This window comes from Polistes dominula, unplaced genomic scaffold (genome assembly GCF_049000335.1).
Source record: "Polistes dominula isolate Pdom_NZ unplaced genomic scaffold, Pdom_raw_medaka contig_82, whole genome shotgun sequence".
Taxonomy (NCBI): Eukaryota; Metazoa; Arthropoda; class Insecta; order Hymenoptera; family Vespidae; genus Polistes; species Polistes dominula.
The window spans coordinates 2,662,829-2,685,835 of record NW_028301046.1 but is presented as its reverse complement, the minus strand read 5'-3'; the positions used below and the strand labels follow the sequence as shown (position 1 = coordinate 2,685,835).

Sequence of the window (23,007 nt, the reverse complement as noted above, 5' to 3'; positions counted from 1 at the left end):
GCCTAGTTATCATAAGCAACTCGTCTCATTTCTTCAAATTGAAAACTTGCTTACTGTGTAATATGTTATGTATCATATATCAATAAAACGTAAAATAATTTTTGAATGTGCTAACAATATTATAATAATAATATTATAATAAATAAATCTTACAATCATCCTACACCTGATATTCTGCATTCGTCTCATTCTCTCGAAACTTAGTTTTTTTTTTTTTTTTCAAATCACTCCCTATTCTAAAGAAGTTTTCACTTTAAAAAGAATATTTAAAACAACCTAGTAAAGATATTAAACCAATAAGAAACTTTCCTATATATTTCTATATACGATAATGAAGATATGATTGTATGATGACGTATTGACGATAAAATATATGATAGACAAGTCCCTTGACTTGGTGCTAACGAGACAACGTTATTTTCTGTCCTTCATCTTCCTAGAAGAAGATCTCTCCCTTAGTGAATGTACAACCCAAACCCCAACCTCAACCATCGGCGCCTCTATTCTCAACGGCGCCCGGGGTCGTAATTAGTTTGTGGCTTCAGACCGGGTCTCCGTCAACCTTCTACTCTTTCGCGATTAAAAGGAGAGACAATGCTGCTGGCTGCTGGCTGCCAGCCTAGACACCCCACGATAAGTCTACAATATCCCAGAATAGGACTCAGAACGAGTAGACCAAGTCAACGATGCTGCCAATGACGAGAGAAAACCAAGACTTCTCGTCGATGTCGAATGACAACCTTCCGAGCTCCGAGACAAGTCGATTATTAAAGTAGGGGGGAATATGAAGAATACTTAATTTGATTAAAACAATGGAAAAATGTCCTCTATCACCAAGAGACTTACATTCACAAAAATAAATTATTGACATTTACTTTTATAGAAAGAAATCATGACAACGGAATTTCGAATCTTATAAAAATCTGATCGCGAATTTTGTCTACTTACAGAAATCGGAATAAATTTAGTAGTTCACTTAGTAGAATTATTAAGTAGTATAATTAATAAAGTACGACATTAATTATCAAAGTATTAACATAACAAATGTAAATATACATTGAAATATTTCGTGGTAATAATTCTTGTCTCTTTTTAATCTCGTTTAATAGTGTCACGAAGAAGAAAGAAAAATGGAGACAAAGAAGTGTAACGAAACGTAACGTTAGAGTTACATATAGATCGAATAGTATCGTCGAATATCGGCTAGTGTCCCATGAGAGAGAGAGGATGAATAAATTGATTCCGAAATGCAACGTCTGTTATTCAAGCGTTCCTCCTCTCTCTCTCTCTCTCTCTTTCTTTTACGTTTTCTTCTTCCGTTGACTCTGCCACGAAATAAGTTGGCAGAAAGTTCGCAAACGATTACCCCTCTTTGCCTTCTTTTTCGTACTTTCTCTCTCTTAAAAAAAAAAAGAAAAAAAACGACAAAGAACGACATTTCTGAACGTTCCGACTGAAAAGACCATACTACGACATACGCGTGGTGGGTAGCCCTTTTCGTAAAAGGGACTACTACTACTACTACTACTACTACTACACTAAAACTGGGGTTCTTCGATCTTCGTTTTCTTTTCTTTTCTTTTCTTTTCTCATCTTTTCTCTTCCCACATCTAACACCGTTCTGGCTCCGAGAGCATCGTGGCGAAACTTTCTCGAAAGTGGCTACTAGGAGAAGGAGAAGGAAAGAAAGATATATGTGTATGTGTGTATATGTAGGTAGGAAGTAAAGGAAGATGAAGAGAGTATGGAAAAAGAAGGAGACGGAAATGGTGGAAATGGAGGTAGTTTCAACGCTACTGCTGCTGCTGCTGCTGCTTCTACTACTACTACTACTACCGATGCCAGTAGTACGAGCTTATATTCATGGAGACAGCGCCAGATGTGCAGTAACGGGTACCTGGACGTTGAACGACCCTCTCCTCTCTGCTTCCAAAACGATATTTCTCCTACCTCGGACACGTTTATCGTTCCTCGTGTCGCGCTGCACCAGTAAAGAAGAACCACGTTCCGGCACGTAGCTTCTCTATCCCTCTCTCTCTCTCTCTCTCTCTATTTCTACCCCTTTACTCCTCGTTCCATTTTCCTATCTCTCTTCTCTCGTTTCGTAACCTCGCGGAAATTCTTCAAATTCGATCGCGATGTCAGCCTTTACAGCAGGAACACAGATCGGGTTTTGATTAATCAATTTCGTCGTTTAATAAAAATGCAATAAAAGATGATTGAAAAGTATTGCTATAGATTTTTTTTTTAAATATTTTTCTTCTTCTTTGGGCCTCGTATAACTTTTACATATTTGATACTACTCATAAAGATAAAAATAAAAAATGATCTCAGATATTTCTTTACGAATATAATATCTTATTCGCATCTAAACGTTATAAAAGATTTTCTATTACGACTTATTACGTTTCTATTCAACAGGTTGCTCTATCCACGAACTTATAATAATCTTTTTAAAATATATAGGTATATATATATATGTATAAGAATTCAAGTAATATCGATGGTAAATCATTCGTAGAATACAAGTTATATAAGTAAATTTAGAAAAGCAGATTACATTTCATGCGTTATTAATATTAATGCTTCTTCTATCATCAACTACGAATCGCGTTCGTACTTCTCTTTATCATAGTAGAGAAGTTATAATCAAAATTCATTTAAATCAGTAGAACCTGGATAAGCTGGAATTATTAGGGAGTTTTGTTATTAAAGGACTCTGGATAAATTTTCAATGCGATCTAATACATAGGAAAATTAATTCTAGTTTGAGAAATTAATTTTGCAAAAATTCCGTTTAGTTCTACCAATACTTTATAAAGAGGATCAAGAATTTTGAAAAGTTGGAGAAAATTCGTTTCACGATGTTCTAATCGAAAATATATTGTAATAAAGAAAAAGCTTAAAGCTTTTTTTTTTTCTTTTCCTCATCGTTATGTTTCGTTTCATAAAAGAGAAACTCAATATATTTTCTCAAAGGCAAATCATTCCTAGAAGATTTTCGTACGTTTACTTTGAAATCGAGCAATATATATAAATTCTCATACGATAAATCGGATGCAACTCATTGAAATGATTCACTTTCGTCGAACTGTTACAATTCTTTATAAAATGCGTTCTCTCGAGAATGCGAACCATATGAAACGCGAAATCTTCTAGAATCTCATTTCATTTTCCTATATATATATATATATATATATATTTATACACATAAGAGATATTCGTATTTCCACTCCATCTATGTACTTACGTACGTACGTATTAAACGTGTCTCTTTCGTTCCCCCTTATCAAGATTCTTCCCTGTGGATTTATTTCCAAATACAAAGAAAGCAGTGAAAAAAGCTAGGTGCTTTTAACCAAGAAAGAAAACTTCAAATCTTTTTCAAGATACGAGAAATAGAAAAGTAAACAAAATTTCACTTCAAAAATAGGAGACGAGTCTTAACATAAAATTCATCGTCATCCTCTTTTTCATTGGACGTCATAAAAAATTCTACACACATATCAACACTTACACCACATATCATGTATTATACTTCAAAATCTACTTTGTATTATTATTTCATTAATAATTGTCATTGGAATGGCTAAAACTTTTCTAATATTCCAATTCTAATCGAAATAAGAAAAAAAAACATAGATTTATGTTTATTGAAAAAATGCAATTTTCATTTAATAGAATTAAAATGCGTATAAATGTTCTTCCTATTTATTATTATGCAAGAAACGTATAGAATATTTCTTACGAATGATCAATTTCTATCACGTACGTCGGATTAAGGATATCAGAGAAGTAAGATCGAAGAACACTTTGAAGAGAAGAAACATGTGTAAAGTGTCCTGTAAATATAATTTATTTCTACTCTTGGTCCAAGAGGGTAGTTTCTTTTTTTTGTTTTGTTTTTTATCTTCTTCGAGTGTTCACTTTGAGAGTACGGTAGTTACCTACGTGTTGCATGCACCCACACGCGTTTAATCGACACTTCAAAATGTATTGCTCTCTGTTCAACGAAAAAATAACTGTTACGAAAAGAAAAAATGAATGTTCTTCTATATGCTCATAAAAAAGTTCAACTATCAAATGCAAATATAAAATATCCTATTCGTGTAAGTAAATAAAATAAAATAGTATTAGAAAAAAAAAACAAAAAACTCGTAAAAACCTTAAAACAAGCTTCGTCCTAAATCCCATTGATCGTTGATTGGTTCTAGAAGCAAACTTACTCTTACCTATCTATACTAACTTTGTCTGTAAAATTGTCGATATCGCTAGGGAGATCGAAATGGCGAATCAACCATGAAGTTTCTAAAGGAGAAAGTTAGTACAGCATATAGTTTCATCTGCACGTATGTGTGCATGTGATACTCATGGTGGTGCATTTGTTTTCTTCTTCCTTATTTTTCATGTATAATTTTTATTTTATACTTATACAAGTTGTTTTTTCCGATATGCGTTTCTTCATTACTTCGATTTCAAGTTAAAAAAAAAAAGAAAAGAAAAGAAAATGATTTTGTCCTTTTCTTTTCTTTCTAACATATGTTCTATAAACGCGGATGGAAAAAAATTCATATTTTTCTTTAGGAGATACATCGACGACCGTAGTTAAATTTGATTTAAGGTATGATAGGTTTCATTTCCATCGACATACCTGGAAAATCGGTTAGTACTGTTTTGTATTTTCCATGCGGGCTATTATTCATGCTGTCTGTAAAGTAAGCAAGGAGGATGGCGTATTTTCACGCTTTGTTTGTTCTTCGTATCTCGACGAGCAATCGGATGGAACGAACACAAACGTGCTTCTCTTGAATGAAAACAACTTAAATTTCCCTTGGGTATCCCAGTCGCGTTTAATAATTTTCTTTTATATCGATATATCGCGTCGTATACCGACTTTCTTTTTAAGAAGGAAAATCGTCGAACGTATTTGTGTATGTTCGTTAACGTCGAAAATTTGTACGAATAACATTCGTCCCTCTTACCCCGAACCCGGGAGTACTCTCTTCTATAAACGAAAACGAATTTAAAGTAATAATTACATAAACCGTTTTCCCTACGTAGCAAATTTTTCTCGTTTTGTGTGAAATACGTTTAACGAGTTTTCTTTGTGCATTTATTTCGTCGTCACAAAAGAGAATGCACTTTTTTAAAAAAAAAAAAAAAAAACTTCATCGTCACCGTATAAAACGATGATACTTTGATGATATTTTTATTTACTAACCGTGCGACAGCTTTTTTTTTATATTCTATCGTTGCGTAAAAATTTCTAGTGTGCTATTAAAATAAAAATAAAAATAATAATAAAAAAGGGAAAAGGAAACAAAGAAACAAGAGAAACGAGGGGGAAAAAAAAAAAGAAGAAAACGACTACCCGAGGTGGGTCTCTCAGAAAAAGAAAAAAGCCCAGCTGCCACGCTTAACTGTAGCAATCGTGGATTAAAAACGTGCCATTTTTAAAACGAAATTCTTGTTATTACATCGGCCAGGATGACTTATTGTATGGCGCTAACATCGTGCGTTTGGTCGTCGGGCAAGTTTTAACGAGAATCGCGATGTATTTTCCGAACTGCCGGCAGTAAAGCGGTGGAAGTGCTTGCCAGCCAGGTGGGGGAAATTGCAGTACTAGCAATTTGCAAATATTATCCAACGAGGGGGAGAAAAAAAGAAAAAGCAAAGACGTTTGCCAACGAAAAGGACAAAAAAGGACAAATATTCTTTCGAATTACTGACAACGATGACGATGAAGAAGATGATTACGTTTACTCGTAAATTTTGTTTCCATTCAAGAAAAGCAAATTAAATTTTGTGATTTTTATAATAATATTAATGTGTGATAATTGATAAAGAAAAATATTGTTAATTATTAAATATTTAATTATATTTTTATTATCTTACTAAGATGCTCCGTTTGGCAATGTGTTGTTTGTAGCTTTGTTATAAAATGTTGATTTAATATAATTCTAAACTATTTAGTAAATTATCACAGTATACAAAATAATATCACAATTAAAATTGGAATACATAAAATAATAATAAACAAAAAAATATAAAAAACAAGTTTAGTTATGTCATATTATGTAAATAATTAAATTGTAATACAACACCATCTACTGAAAATTTACAGAACCTAAAGACTCAGATAACCTCAAAATAATAAATCCTGAAATTAACGATAAAAGAATAAAAAATAAACGCGACAAACACTATCCTATATTTTAAGTTAAAAAAAAATCTCACAAAATTTATAAAATTATTTAAACAATTCATTAAGATTGAGATTCAATAGTTTCGAACTTTATTGGAAACCAACAATCTGCTGACACTGAATTTTTATATATAAAATTATTACGTAGGTACGTTTATGTACGTAAAAAAAAAAAAAAAAGAAAAAGATTATAAAAATGTTTGTTCTATTCGGGTAAAAAATGCCGTCAACGTATAAAAACGCATTTTCTTTTCGACACATTTATTCTTCATGGTACGTCAACTATCCCTTGGACGTTCCGCAGTCAACTTTGAATCTTTTCCATGAGCATGTACGTACTTTTACGATTTAAATCCGCTAGAGAATTACGCGAAAAAATATTTTCTAAAGGAAAGAGAGTGAAAGAGAGAGAGAGAGAGAGAGAGAGATAACAACTAGCACAGACTTTTACAAAACTTTAAACTCCCTGAATTGTATTCGAGAAAAAGCTTTGGGAACGAGGCGACAAAGAAGCTGCGAGTCAAATTTCTTTAAAATTTCTCGGATACTCCAAGAAAACAGCTGTCAAAGTATAAAAGGCGAACGCATCCAAAGTCGATCCTGACTATCACTCGGAGAGACATTTTCTCTCTTGCGAAAATAAAAGTAGATATCTTACGTAACAGTATGAATCCTTGTCATATTCTCTTTCCATTTTGTATTTGCCCATTAAAAGATTTTGATAAATTAATTGCTGACACACATTTTTGATTAAATTACAATGAATCTTATATAAAAGTGTTTTTATATAAACTTTTATTTTTTATATGTTATGTTACATATAGTTACATGTAAATTCTCAAAAAAAAAAAACCAAACAAGTAAAATTTATTAAAACAAATAATTTTTTATTTAATAGCACATTTATTCGTACTTATTAGTAATGAATTCGAATAGCCGAATGACCTTTTTCAAATGAACTTTTTTATTAACTATAATAACCTCGCATTCTAGGACTTTGTGATAAAATAAAATACAAGAAAAAAAAGAAATCAAAAATGTCTGTCAGGCTTTAGTAATCGTTACACGAACACAAAGTATCTTTCTTTTATATTCTTTCTCTTTTTTTATCTCTTTCTCTCTCTCTCTTTCTCTAGTATAGCGAAGGTCGCGTTTTGCCGGTGAAATACTTGAAAACCAACCCCGGAGAAACTCGCTTACGTGTCTGTAACAGTGTTGTTCGTACGACTTTTAATTTTCCGTTTCTCTTTTTAAAGACATACAGCCAGGGTATTCTCGTGCCGTAGAAAATAAACCTCGAAAAAGTTTTCTAATTTTCGCGAGCACTTCCTTTGATTCGCGACTACGAAAGTACGACCAAAACTGATGCGACGAAACTAAATTGTGGGAAGAAGATAGAAAAAAAAAAAAAAAAAAAAAAATAAAAGCATTGGTAATATTCATTCGAAGCAACATGCAACATTCTTCGATCTGCAACGCATATATGGAGTTTGAAATTCGTATGGTACGCTACAACATATATAGGATTTCCGCTAGCGTATCTATGAATATGCATTGTAAAACACATTTCAAAGGAGGCTTTCGAGGGCACGTTTTCCACGCTTCTTATTAACTTCCCCCCACCCTCACCCCCTCCTCCTTCCTTTTCCCTTTTTTTTTATTTTTTTATTCGAGATCGTTTACCATAAAAAATGTGAACACACAGGTTTGGTTTCTACATTACGTTGGATACCATATATCTATTATATTGCTTATGATACATACATATATATATATATATATACATATCAGTTTAAAATAAAGGACAAAAAAAAACAAGTCACGAAAGGAATATTCGCGTGGGCATGACGCCTAGCATTGAAAAATAATTTCACGCTTCTACCAAGACTACGTCGGGAATTTATTTAACAACGTTCGTCACGTCGAACGATCTATCCTGGCTTAAGGTAAATCCTCGTTCAAAGTGGAGTCGGCTCGCTCTTTGGGATTTATAAGCGTTATCGAGCATAGGTTTCGCGGCTTTCTAACGCAAGTTAGATAAACGAGAAATCGAGTAGACGAATATAGAAATAGATAATGGAGTCTTATCCAGATTATTTTTATACTTCACTTTAACCAGACGATGTGTTTCATGATTCTAACAAATTATCTTTAAATTTTGATAACGTTTGACAAAAATAAGATTCTAATAAATTTCACATTGATCGTTTGAGAAAAAAGGAAACCAAAAATTTAGAGGTAGCTTATTAGTTATCTTTTTTTCAAAAATATATTCCCCCACTATTTAGAATAACGTATTAATTTTAATCAGGTGAAAATATCAATGTGTTTCTCTATCAAGCGAGTCAATTTGTTTCGAAATATAGAGACCCCCCAATGGGAATGGAGAAACCCAATGAATCTTTTTCACTGGATAATATTCCATCTCTTTTCAAAACGACATTGGTGGTGTTCAAAGTCGTAGCTCCCCTTTTTATTAAACGAATGCCAATTTTATCGGAATATCGAACGTCCGTTGGTATGTCTTCGAAGGATCTTTGTACCTTTTTCTCCAAGGATATGCATTCTCGTTCCGGTGTGATGCACTTCTTTTCAACGGAATCTTTTTACTCACTTTTTATTTATTTCTTTTCGTGATTTTCTGTCTTCAAGATGGGAATCGAATGAAATGAAAAGAAAAAAAAGAGAAAGAGAGAGAGAGAGAGTCGTAAAGATGCGTCTTTTCTTTCGATTGACTTTTCTTTCATAGAACAACCCATCCATCTCGCGAAACGTTTGATCGAGCAATGGAAACGATTTTCACAGAGAAACCCTCATCCTTCCATCTCGCGATTCGTCCTTGTAATCAGCTGACAGGTAGTTTCGAGAGCTTGGCATACCGCAACAAGAGAAAGGGAAAGGGAGAGAGAGCCTTTGTCCTCTTTTACGCGGCCAATTTGTCTCCCAGCAGGACACGCCTTTTAATTTAACGAGTGCCACCACTTTCATCGGAATATCGATGCTGAATCGCGTTTTATTGCTTCGAATCGTACGATGCGACGACGACGACGACGACGACGACGACGCCCACGTTCATTTCGTTTTTCCTTCTCGCTGTTCGTCCATTCCGATATTCGAAGCTTCCCCTTCTCCCCACATCCCACCCTCTCGCTGTTCCTTTAACGAGAAAGCGTTCGATTCGCGATCGACCAAAAGACCGATGATCTTTTCCACTCGACAACAGGCATAGGGAGGGAAGAGGGGAATAAAAAGTATAAAAAACGAGATCTCAAGCCAGTGCAAAGTTGTTCCGTGTGCGATTTTCGCGCTCGATATTTTTATCAATCCGTGCTACTTGGTTTCTTTTATGTTCGAGTGGTCTCTCCATCTTTCTTTCTTTCTTTCTTTCTTTTTATCATTTTAATCTCGCTGAATTTTTTCTCTGATCGTAAATAAATAATAAAGGTAAGAAATCATTTAAAATACAAATAGAAAGATTCGTGTTACCAATTGGTTTGTATATGAATAAATGATTACTCTTCACTTGTTTCACATTCGTTCTATCTTTTACCATTTCTATCTAAAAGAAAATCAATATTTATCGATAGGTGAAAATAAGGATAAAAAGGATTCGCTTTACGTAAATCGCTTTTAAAAGTATATCCTTTATCGGTCAGAAGAGAGGCTCTAACACTTTATCTTTCCATACCACGTGTAGAATGTGTGTTAGCTCATCGAGCACAATCTTACGGACAGTGTAGAATCGAGTCAAACCGAACCATAGCAAAACGTTTCAAGTTAAATCCTTCGTCGAATTTATCTCTCGCCACTTTACGAGATAAACTTGTGTTATTCTCTTTTTGTTTTTCTTTCATCTTTGACGTTACATCTTCTAAGATCAATTATACATAAATATACGATAAGTTTATCAATATTTATCTTCATATTGATTATAAATAAATATTTTTATGAACATACACATTTGTCAAAAATAAAACGAATTTTCATTTGAGATTTATCTTACGACTACTATCGAAAGGAATATCGGATTGTCCGATAGAAAAAGAGATTGGGAATTTGGCCTTTGCTCTTTTAACCGGCAAATCGGGTCTCCATAGGCGGATGTTACTTTTAAGCGTACGTGCAAGAGAGAGAGAGTGAGTTGCCTACCGACCTGGTTTTAGAGGAAGGAAAGGGCGTCATAAAGGGGACCTAAGGATCGCCCGTAATTAATTCGTCGACGCAATGATGTCCGTCTTTAGTAGATATAGAACCAAAAGAGAGAAAGAGAGAGAGAGAACCGATCCATCCCCTTTTCCCAACCCTCTTATATATCCTCTTTCTATCTCATCCCTTTTAACTTGAAACCCCACTCTCCTTCCTTCCTTTCCTTCTTGCGATCCTCCTTCTTTACCTCACGGACCATCGGCAAAGTTCGTTCGTAGAATTTAAGCAGGGCTCACTATCGACCTGACGAGCAACCTTGGCGTCTGCGTCGACGTGTGAGTCGACGCAGACGCCCCGACACGGTCCGGGGTTCTCCAATCGATTTCAGATTTTACAGCATAACGAGGCCGACTACTGCCCAAAAATTCCTCTACACGCATCCTCCCTTTTACCTACCTACCTACCTACCTACCCCGACCTCCCCAATCCTCCCCCTTTCCCCAATCTCTCTTACTCATCATACGATCGACAAACGATATTCTGTTCGATACAAAATTGTACTTTTACCCTCTTGTTCATTTCATTTCACCTTTTTTTTATCCTCTTCCTTACTTTCTTCGATAAAATTTACACCCTCTTAAAAAGGGTATGCAAGTATTCGGGGGATTTACGTAAGGTCGATGCTCGATCTCGATCGTCAAACACCCAATTCAGAACAGCAGCAGCAGCAGCTTGGTTGGTCTGACTCCTAAGGCGTCTTATACGTCAACTATTTATGTATATTACTAGTTTGTTTTTTTTCTCTTTTTTAATCTCGAAAAATACCTCCCTTACTTTTATGTGACTTACGCGAAGTAAAGTTCTGATTAGCATCCGATCGACTTTTCGGTCATAGACTTTGAATTCTCTCGGCTTTAACGAAGCACCACCCCGCCGACTTTACAAAGAGAGAGATCTCTCTTTCTTTCTCTTTCTATCTTTTACAATTTCTTTACAAAGAACAAATCCAAGCTCGTTTTTCTTCGATCTAAGATAAGGTCGTAGAAACGTGAAACGATTATTAAACCAAATCCTATATTCTTCATTATCCAACATCCCATCCTCGAACAAATCTATGTTAGTTTTCGTCAATGAAAAAAACAAGCAAGAAAAAAAAAAGAAATATAAGAGAAACCAATTTTTCCAAATAAAACGTTAATTTTTATTGGCTTCCAAGCAAGGTAAGGTTATCGATCCCGAAGGATCGAATGGGTTCATCTCTTACGAAGGGTTCGAATGAAAATTCAATTAGATTCGATTAGTGAAAGTAAAGAAAACGATCATCATGTGAATTGTACTAGGAATTTTTGAATGTACGATTCATTTGATCTTTTTTTTTTTTTCTAAAATTCATAACGAAAGGGGCCTTTCGAGTAAAAAAATGCGTTCGTATGTATTAATGTATAACCAATACGAGTTAAAAACAAAATAACAATTTGCTAAACAATACTTTTCTAGGGTATCTAATGGAAACGTTTAGAGATGGAATGAAACGAATGGAGGTTTGGAATAGAGCCTAGGGATGTCGACTAGTGAAAAATAAAGACGGAAGAATTTTTCTTGATCGGTTCTTTTCTTTTATTATATACGGTCGCATAGTAGTCGCATCTTTTGCACCAAGTGAAACCGCGATGCCGCGACGGTAAATAAATGGTCTGCCGTGTCGGTGAATTATCGTCTGTAACCGCTCGCGTCTAAAGAAGAAGAAAAGTAAATAAAAACGAATAAGCGAGACTACGATCTGATGACAAAGCGGCTGATTCTGTCGTCCTCCATCTGCACCTCCTCCTCCTCCTCCTCCTCCTCCTCCTCTTTCTCGTTTTTCAAGGATCGATGTGAAAACAAGAAAACTGGGAGCAGGAAAAAAAAAATCAAAATCCTATGAAACGAGTTGGGGGATTAAAAGTGGACTTTTACCCCTTGACACTCAAATGCTTTTAAAATTGCAACTGTCAATACATGTGTAAGTTAACTTGGGATACCGCAAACGACGAAAGGTCATCCCTTCCCCCTCTTCCATTCCTCTTTCTGCTTTTTCTTATAAAAACTTTCTTCATCCTCTTTGAACTTAAACAGTTGAAACGAGTTAGGGCTTCTTCTATCTATTTCAAATTAGATCCTACTTTTGTATACAAATATACATTAAGTTGGTTGGTATTTCTATTTGAATTTCATTAGATGGGTCAAACGATCATCACAGCTTTTATTCGACTTATAAATGCAAAGGGTTTCTATAATGAGATACGAATCATGTAATTACCTGTGAATGTTTAAAAAAAAAATGGATTATCGAAAGAATTCTTTTGTTTCGATTAAAATATATAACGTTATTATTCAAGTCGAATGAACATAATTCGTTGAAAAATGTGATCATTAAATTTAATAGACCATTATATAATATCGTTATTTTTAACTTTCCTTTGATTTACCACCTATCAATATTGTAAAAATGTCTTAAATCTGAAACCCTCTTACTCTTAATTTGACCTGCCAGTTTAAACGATACTCGACACCAAACTTTCAAAGTGGCCACGAATCAAGTTACTCGATAAAAAAGTTGGATCGGTTAGAAAAGAAAAGAAACAAATACACATAACCTCAACAAACAAAAAAGAAAAACAACAAGAAAGTATGAGTTAAAGAGAGAATGCATAACGTCATTTAAATCGAAATGGACGAACCACAAACCTGTCTCGGTAGTAACCATCGCATTATAAATGCGGTTAGTAATAAGCGTTGAACGTTTACATATCAGATCGATCCTAATTTACAAAGCACACGTTTACTTTGATCTGTAAGCGATGTCGACACTTCATCGAACCGTTCGTATTAGTGTACCAACGAAAGAAAAAGAACTAAATGGATGGATGGATGGGTAGATAGATAGATAGATGGATGGATAAATAGATGGATGAACGGATGAATGGATGAATGGATGGATATATAGTTGGATAGGATGGTTAGACAAAGACAGAACTAGAGAGGGGAATTTAGAGCCAATCCGACGAAGCAACTCGTATTGCAAATTGGGTTAAATCTGAAATCTTGGTAGTAGTCCTGTTTATCCTCTCTCTCTCTCTCTCTCTCTCTGCCTTTCTCATCGATTATTCGTGCGTGTGTATGTTTGACTCTTTGAAGCGTAGAGAAGGTGGACCTAGGTCAGGGCTGATTCGAACAAAATCAGAACTTACTACCATTAAAGGTAAAACGAAAATCAAATTCCAACTTGTTCGTTCGTTCGTTCTACGAGAAATAAAGGATAGTTTACCTTTTACTTTATTTAATTCCCTAGTAATGCGTTAACGGAAGGTAGGGGGAGGAGGGAAAAGTGCTTATACTAAACAATTTATTGTTTATCCACAGACGTACCTTATTTTACTCGTTGAGATGCAGTAGTAGTCTTTTACCCCTTTTATTTACAATAACACCCTCGTTCGTGTCCATCGTTTACGAGTCTACCATACACCCTCACATGGACATTATACTTATCGACGTGTGAAAATGGTTAAAAAGGTACTTTTCTCGTCGACTAACCAGGAACAACTACTATTACTACACGGATACGAGTAGTGGGTATAACGTAATCATTAAATGAAATCTTTTCTAGTTGTTTCTCTATTTTATATTCCGTTGAATCTACTCGAAAATAAAAAAAAAAGACATTGGCGGCAAGTTCTTATATAACTAAAATTTATGCTTATGAAAAGAGAATATGCGTTTACAAAAATTTATGAGATAATTCATAGAAGAGAATAGTAAACGGTAAACGTATAGGATAGATAGAAGAAAGAAAATGAGAAAAAGAAAGAGAAAAAATAAGAGAGTATCTTTCGAATAGGATTTATCTTTTCTCGATTGTATATGTGTATGTGTATGTGTGTCCGTGAATTCGAACGACTAAATCACGCGAATTTCATTTCTGTCCGACTGGAGGACATTACCGTTCGTTTCAATGGTTCTGCGAGCGAGAAACGATTCCCAGTCCCTTCGTCTTAGGTCATCGGCACTGATATCGGAGACGTTTTTCTTCTCAGCAAACTACCTTTTCTCCTACGTTCGTGGTTAAAGACGATGGGCACCAAACCTGCTGGACAATCCTTAATTGCCTTTCTCCGAAAAGCTGCTGCTGCTGGTAGTTTGCTGCTGCTTTCACCCAAAAGCTAAAAAATTCTTCCCACGCGATCTCTTAATGCTACGAAGAAAATATTTTTTTGACTTTTTTTTTCTTACCAGGACTTATATTCCCTTGTAGAGTTCATACCCTTTTCTGGCTACTTCAGTTTTATTCAAGTATACGATACTATTAGTACTACTACTACTACTATTTGTGTGTTGAAATAAAAAGGTAATGTTATGTTTTTTCATTTTCAATAAGGTTCAAATTAATGCGAACTATTTTTATGACGTTCGATAAATTTTCGTCGTAACTATCGATTTTTTGTTTTTTACTTATTCTTATTTTTCAATCTTGCTTGACATAAAATGCAATGTAATGTACGATTTTTCCACTTTATCCATTACTTTACATAATTACAAATAAATATAATTAGAAGTGAATGTAAGCTTTTAAATAGAAACTTTTAAAAATAGACAAATACATTTTTAACAATAAAATTAAAACACAATAATTGATTTTAAATTAATTATTGTGTTCAAAAAAAAAAAAAAAAAAAAAAAATAGTCAGCAACCTCGAAATATTGAAATACTAATTTCCAATAAAGTGAAACTACACGTTGAACTTTTGACCACGTTTTCAGGATTTGACCACACTGATTAGTGATAATGGTGACTATATCATAAAATTTTGATAATGCAATTCCTAACAAAGTCAGTTTCAAAGCGATGACATATATATATTTACGTTGCAGTACTTGCAATTGACAGAAAGTTAGTTCCTCGACTATCATCGTCAAATTACGAAAATCAATTCGTATTGGATTGGTATTCGTACGTTTGATACTACGTAAACGAGAATTGGAAATGATGGTGAAACATAGACGATGCACAACACACACGCCGATTTCGAATGACAAACTTCCTAAAACGAACCAAGTCTGTGCAAGTATCGAATTTCCAAATTCGTCTGTTCGCGGTTTCGAAATTCGGCATTCGATTGATTTCTACTGAAAGAGAACTGTATACAAAGTTTGTATACGTTAAACGTAACTAAAACTTTCTAGAAACAATATGTGTGCGTGATTATGTTATATAATAAATAAAAGAAAAATATAATAATAATAGATTGTTCAGAAAGTAATTTGACTCAATAAAGGTGCATTAGTTAATGCAAACCGGTAAATAACAACACGTAAGATCGGTGAGAGATTAAATTTATCAAATTCATCTGTTTAACCCTTTGGATACATTTGACAAGTGAGACTCGTAATCTGAATTTAAAAAGCCTATATAAATATATAAAATATATAAATATTTCTATTTTGTTTTATTTATATATTTATTTATATTTTTCAATTGAAATGTTATCGCAAAAATATATTTATATCACCAATATAAATATATTCTAAAGAAAATCTATTACTTTTACATATTAATCCATATAGCAACAAATTAAATATATAAATATATTAATAATAAAAATCATCAAATAATTCAGTACTGAAAGGGTTAAGCCAACTTGAAAAACTTCAGTTTAACTTTGAAACGAAAATTGTCTTCATTTTCACAAAAGAAAAACGAAAAATTACTTTCCAAACAACCCAATATTATAATATTGGTTATTTCTATCGAACGTGAGTTGAGAAAGAAATTATGGTAGAAGATGATGAAAAAATCATAAGAAAATGACTTATACAATTACTTAGATCTGATATCAATCTTACATAGCACTAACGATCCAACTAAGAAAGTAGAACACACGCATAATACATGCCTATATAATTTGATCCTTGTATAGATGTAAGGTAGATACTTATTATTTACTGTCAGGTATGCTGTACATAATATTTCATTTGCCTTACAAATATTATATAAAATTACAGTCGATCACGAAGGAATAGAAAATTCCCTCCTTACACACACCATCTCTCTCTCTCTCTCTCTCTCTCTCTCTTTCTTTCTCTCGTAGAACGCACACGTATAATAATCCATACGGAAGCGCGCACGCGATAAAGCACACAAAATATATTTTTTATTTTTTTTTTGTTTTGTTTAAGCGGCCACACGAATATTGTACAAGTAAAAGAGTGTTTTTTATCCCAGGCTCACGATTTAAGTCAATAAGCCTTCTGATTAACATGTTGAGTGCCACGTCAGTCATTAGTAACTGACAATAAACTTCACATTCAGACCCATGTCAGGTGCCAGTGCCTGACGATGAACTTTTCCTTTTGCCGTGAGTGGCCTGACGAAGATTTCCATAAGAATTCTTGTCAGGCCACAGGCGTTACTTTGTATTGAAAAAAATAGTTGAAAGTGTCAGTCATATGTGACGGACGTGGCTTATACGGAAAGTTTAGTGTCAGTCATTGATGGCTGACGTGGCGATCAACGTGTTAAAGTAACCCTAGTTGCACAAAATATTGAATACATGTGTATTTAATATTAAAAAGAGATTCAATGTATTCTTAATATTATGTACATATGTATTCAATATTTTTTCAATATTTTGTGCTACTAGGGAACATATATATATATGATGCTTATGAATAATATCTTTCTATATTCTGTTTTTCCATTCGCGTGTCTCTATGTTCGTGAAAATGCACATATATGTATATATATTTTGTTTGTATGTATAGTTAACGATCATGTTCGAACACGTAACATGGAAAGGCTCCTCTTCGTTACCTCTTATCTCTCCTTCGTTCTTTAATCAACTATCTTTCTCTCTCTCTTTCTCTCTAATCGTAGAGTTCATCAACGTCGATTGACCTTTTCTCGAAGCGCATCTTCTTCGATCGCAAATCAGGAAGCAAATGACGAGGAAAGTAAGTGACAAAAAAGAATGAGAGGAGAGAAAGAAGAAAGGAAGGAATATAAGAAGAAAAAAAAAATAGGAGCTGAATAAAAGAAAAATCTCTTTTTTTTTTTTCTACAAAACTCAACAACCTTTTCTTATCGTTTCTTTATTTTCTTTCTCTTTCTCTCTCTTTCTTTCTTTAAAACTAACTCAATTTAGAACTTAAAGATCGTAGCTTGAGAACAAAATAAAAGAAAATTGTACTACGATAAGACTTCTTCTTCATCGTATTTTCCAGAGTTATTTAGTTTAGTATCCAACGAGACGTATACATAGTTACTATCCATAATCGGCATTAAACTGGGAGCAGCAGAAGCAGCAACAGCAGCAGCAGCAGCAAGATGAGGTGTGAAAAAAAAAAGTAGAAAAAAAAAAACGAATGTTCCACGTCATCACGCTTCGATCGTCCATGACGTCCCTCCAAGCTATGTGTCCCTCAGCAAACTCTGGTAAACCCTGTCCGGCCCATTTCACGGTTCTTTGCTCGCAAGATCCATAATGATTAGGGTGCGAACGCGCGGTCAAATGTAAAAAAAAAAAAATAAAATAAAAAAATAAAAAAACAAGATGATACCTCTTCGTCGTGTAAAAGACATCCGAAAAGAGTGACGTGAAATGAAGAAAATATTTTTTTAAAACTATATATGATACTCGAAGCTTTTATGAGTTGAATTGCACGACTGAAGATTAAAAACAAAAACAAAAAAGTTGTTGACAGATTTCTATTTGTTTTTTCTTTTTTTTTTTTTTTTATTAAATATACGGGGTTTAATCTATGAAAACATTTAAAAAAAAAAAACATTAAAAAATTAATACTGTTCGTCCTAGATAATACTAGTCTATTAAAAAACGAGAGAGAGAGAGAGAGAGAGAGTGAGGTTACAGATAACGAAACAGAAAGATTGGATTTCTCAAGTGAAAAGTAAAGAAAGACGTTATATATATACATATACATAGATATACATAAAAGTTAAAGCTAACTCTAAGGCGAACGTGAAGAGGCTTCTTCTTTCTGTGGGTCCTTTTTTTCGTATCTTATTAGCCTCGCCTTCCGATTAAAAGTCTATAATCTCTTTCGCCTAAACCCCTCCTCCTCCTCCTCCTCCTTCCACACCTCGAGCTGTTCTACACGAGAGCGCACTCGAGTCTAACGAAAAATCCCTTCGGAGCACACGCTCGGATAAACAACCGATGATAAGCGCACGCGCCCTACACTTCACACTCTGGGTCTACTTTAGTGCTTTTGTATATGTGTGCATGTGTGTACCATTGTGTGGACAATATATATGTATATATATGTATTATACAATTTATTATAATATTAATATATATCAATATATAATATAAATTATATAATAATTATATATATGTATATATATATATATGTATTATACAATTTATTATAATATTAATACATCAATATATAATATAAATTATATAATAATTATATATACATATATAAATATATATTTTTTCTCTCATTTCATATTGTTTATTTACTGTTGCAATACACAATTTTCTCGCGAAAAATTTATACACAATTTTTATTCGCCATCTTTTCTCTTCACTCTCGTACAGCAAGAATACATGTGTTTCTTTTTCTCTTCAAAAGAAAAAAAAATAATAACAGATAAAAATATGTATATATACATGCATATATATATTTATATACTTATATATTCATATAGATGTATATATATATATAAATATAATTTTGTACACAATGTTCCCGAGTATCGCGACGATGAGCTTGAAAAAAACTATAATCAACTGTACACAGTCAAACATTTTATTCCTTCTTCCTTAGATCGAGGATAAAAACGATGACAATATTCTTGGACGAAATTCCTTACTTTTTTTTTTCTTTTTGTACGTATACAGGTTTTGTTCTAATCAATTCTTTTCTATCCTACGATCCTTTATATATCCGATGATCAAAAAAGTACACACGAGTTCGATCGCGACGATCGGGAACAGAGTCTTTCCATGATCAGTGTGCTTAGAAATATTTTCTTTTTTTTTTTTTTATGCCAAGACACGAACGGGAAGAGCATTTAATGTTGATTGATGTTTTTGTTTTTTTCTTTTTGTTTAATATTATTCATAAATTTTGTTAAAATTCACTCTCGTTCGTTCGTTCGTTCGTTCGTTCGTCCTACCTATCACGACGATTTCAATCATTTCTTTTATCTTTCTTCCTATTTTCTTGAGGAATCTCTCTACGGGGGTTGGTTTTAATCACTTCATACCCTTTTTTCATTATTTTCATCAACGATGACACGATTTTTCTTCTCACATCTTCGACAATCGCTATAATAATACGTTAATGAACATTTTTGTCAACGATGATTCAAGATCATCGAAAGAAGAACATTTTTTATATTTTTTATCGTTCATTCGTGAAAAAGTAAAAGAGAGTTTACAGATAGATAGATAGATAGATAGATAGATAGATAGATAGATAGAGAAAGAGACGGAGAGAGAGATTCGGGAGGGTCAGCAGCAAACATCATTTATCATTTTCCTATATTTGTAATAAGCGTATTTCGAAAATTCGGCCACTTAGAGCATTACACAGTTTTTCTTTTTTTTTATTATTATTCATTTGATAAAGATGTTTGCTACAATTTAGATGATTCTTTGTCCGAAGAATGATAAGAACTGACGATAAGGACAATCCCAAACTGTCGTATCCAGTCATCTCGTAATTGAATTTAACTTTACCGATAACAAACGCGAATTTATCGTGGCCCAATGATAATACGCGTCGTTAAACGGGATGGGATTTTGTTGTTGTTGCATGTTAAACGATACATCAGGACAATATTGTCATGAAAATTCTCCATATTGTTTATATATAATGTAAGTAGATAGATAGAGGGATGATGATGATGATGATGATGATGATGATTGAAACCCCGACTTTTTGTTGGCTCACACGATACATAAAACCCCATAAGGTGTGTACGTATGTATTATTGTGTAATTTGTTTTCTTATTATTGAAACTATATATATGTATATATAAAAATGCAACTAAATGCATCGCTTGTTTACTTTAACCCTTTGTTTACTTTAACCAAATTCTAATAACAAAAATTATATTTAATTAATTAATATAAATATTAAATTACTTTACATTAATATTAACAAATACGTATATGCTTCGAACGATAAGGTTTAGTAATTTTTACAAAACGCATATATGCGTTTATAGCACTCAAAGAGTTAATAGGCTTCTCTGTTTACTATTAAAAAATATCACTGTAAAATAAAGAAAATAAAAATCAAAAATAATAAAAGTGTATATAAGATTTAAATGGCAATGAACTATCAAGTTCTTAATGCCAATGATTAATAATAATAATAATAACAATAATAATAATAGACTTTAGAGATATTTCATTTTGCATTTGATAATAGTCGGGGATGTATTTAAGTAAATTTGACTATATCGAACTTCTCTATAATCGTCCATTCGACCCTCGTTCCAAAAGTTTTCTCTATTCACAGATTATCAAAACATACAGGTGGGAATAGGGGGTGAGTAGGGGGTGGATAGTGTAAACCACTTTGCGCGATAGAAGAGTATGTGTACACGCGTACTAATATATATCTATATATATATATATATATAATATTAATAATCTCTTACCAATTAATTTATATATCTTCTTCTTATTTTTTTTTCTTTCTTAATCATCAATAGGACAGGACTACTAAACATCTCAGCAGCTCGTTAATGAATAAATCTAATTGAGATTAAGATCTTATAAAATTACGACGAATAATTTTTCTATCGATCTCATGAGAAGGATGGATGGATATCGTTGCGATCACACTATATATAGGCATTTGACAAATTTTTTGTTTTTTTTTTAAATATAACAACTCGACATTTTCGATAATGCAATGGGAATACTAACTGAAATAAAACAAAACAATTTTTATAAATAACTTTTGTTAGAAATGTATGATAAAACGATAAAGATTTTTCTATGTATATATGCATATGTGTGTGTGTGTGTATATATATGTATAGTATGTATATATATATATGTATATATGTATGTATGCTTTCATGTAAATTCTTTTCAAGAGATACAATAATAACTATTTACATTGAAAAATTAACGATAATAAACACTGCAACTATTCGCATAGAGAGATACGGTGTTTTTTTTTCTTTTTTTTTTTCTTTTTTTTTTTTTGTTATATTTATATTTCTTCAACGAAATCGAGATCCACTACAAAATTGCAACGAATTTATGACTTCAGTTTCGCTGGAAACGTAACTAAATCGCATTTATTTTATTTATTTATTTTTTTTTTATTTTCTTTTATATTGTTAGTGCCTTAGCACGATGTCATGGCTTGTAGAATAAAACACAACGTATAAACGTTAAAACACAACTCTATAATCAATAATCTTTAACATTAACATCGCGATAGATAATAACTCGACCATAATATTCTCCTCCTCCTCCTCCTCTCTTTCATATTTCTAAAAAAAACTTACCGTGCGCGGACAAATAAATGATTAGAAGAAGAAGAAGAAGAAGACGAAGAATGAATACGCGCGCATTTAAAATAGAAAAGGAAATAAAAAGAGAAAATAGAAAGAGAAAAAAAAAACAAAGGAAAAAGAAAGGAAGGATAAAACGAGCAAAACAGATAAAAAAACTCTCGGTTCGGTAACCAGTTATTTAAAAAAAAAAAAAAAAAAAAGAAAAAAAAAAGAAAAATAGAAAGAAAATGGAAAATAATACAAATAATATCTTAATGAGTCGAAAGAAAGAAAAAAAAAAAAAGTAGACTATGATAACAACGAAAACGGGTATTTTATCTTTTTCCTAATCTTCCACTTAATTCTTTGTTACTGGGATAAAAACCGCATTTATTAAATCATTAATCGTGCCCCGACCGGAATTAGGCAAATTTAATGTTTATATTATCATTTTGTTTGATATTTGATGACTTTTGTCATTTATCGAAACATAAAAAAAAAAAAAAAAAAAATGTTCTAATGATGATGTGCAAATATTGGAAGACCATAAAAGATCGAGGGAACGTACAGTTTTCGAAAAGTCAATTCGATAGTTTAGAAATCTAAAATAGGAAAATGTATTACTGATAAGTGTGTAAAGGAATAATAATTAAATTCAAAAACGGATATAATTTATCAGTCAACTAAAAAAAATTTAACCCACTATAAAATAGAAATGAGATCATTGTTAAAGTTCAAGACAAAAAAAAAAAAGAAAAAGAAAAAAAAACAAAATGAAATCTTGAATGTTAAATTTATCACTTGTATTTTCATAACGTTTCCTCGATCTGTTTTAATTAGCAAGAAACTTTGACAAAACTGGCACAAAGAGAACGTACGAGAGCGTAAGAAGAATAGGACTTACTTAGAGACTCCGAATGCGATTAAAACGGAATACGAGCAAAATGAAGTGAAAAAAAAAATGAATAAAAAACGCGCGCGCTTCACAGCGAACGAAGAAGAAAACCTAGAGAGAAAAGATAAAAACGAAACTAAAATGACATGCTATATATAAATGTCGAAGTAAAAAAAGCCTATAATTCCACTTTCAATTTTGCCCGTACAAAATGTTTTTTTTTTTTTTCTAATTTT

General features: G+C 32.8%; 1 long non-coding RNA gene across 5 annotated transcripts in view; it reads left to right on the top strand.

Annotated features, from left to right (window-relative positions):
* LOC107074564 (uncharacterized) overlaps positions 1-23,007 on the top strand; it is a 53,008-nt gene that overhangs the window by 6,604 nt on the left and 23,397 nt on the right. The window contains exons 2-3 of one of the 5 annotated variants that reach the window (XR_016177479.1): positions 1,717-17,338; positions 17,609-22,650. The exons of 2 other annotated variants lie outside the window; for them this stretch is intronic. This is a non-coding gene — a long non-coding RNA (uncharacterized LOC107074564). Of the gene's footprint in view, positions 1-1,716; positions 22,651-23,007 lie in introns of those variants that run through there. 2 more of the 5 variants (XR_016177478.1, XR_016177477.1) reach the window with 2 other exon arrangements.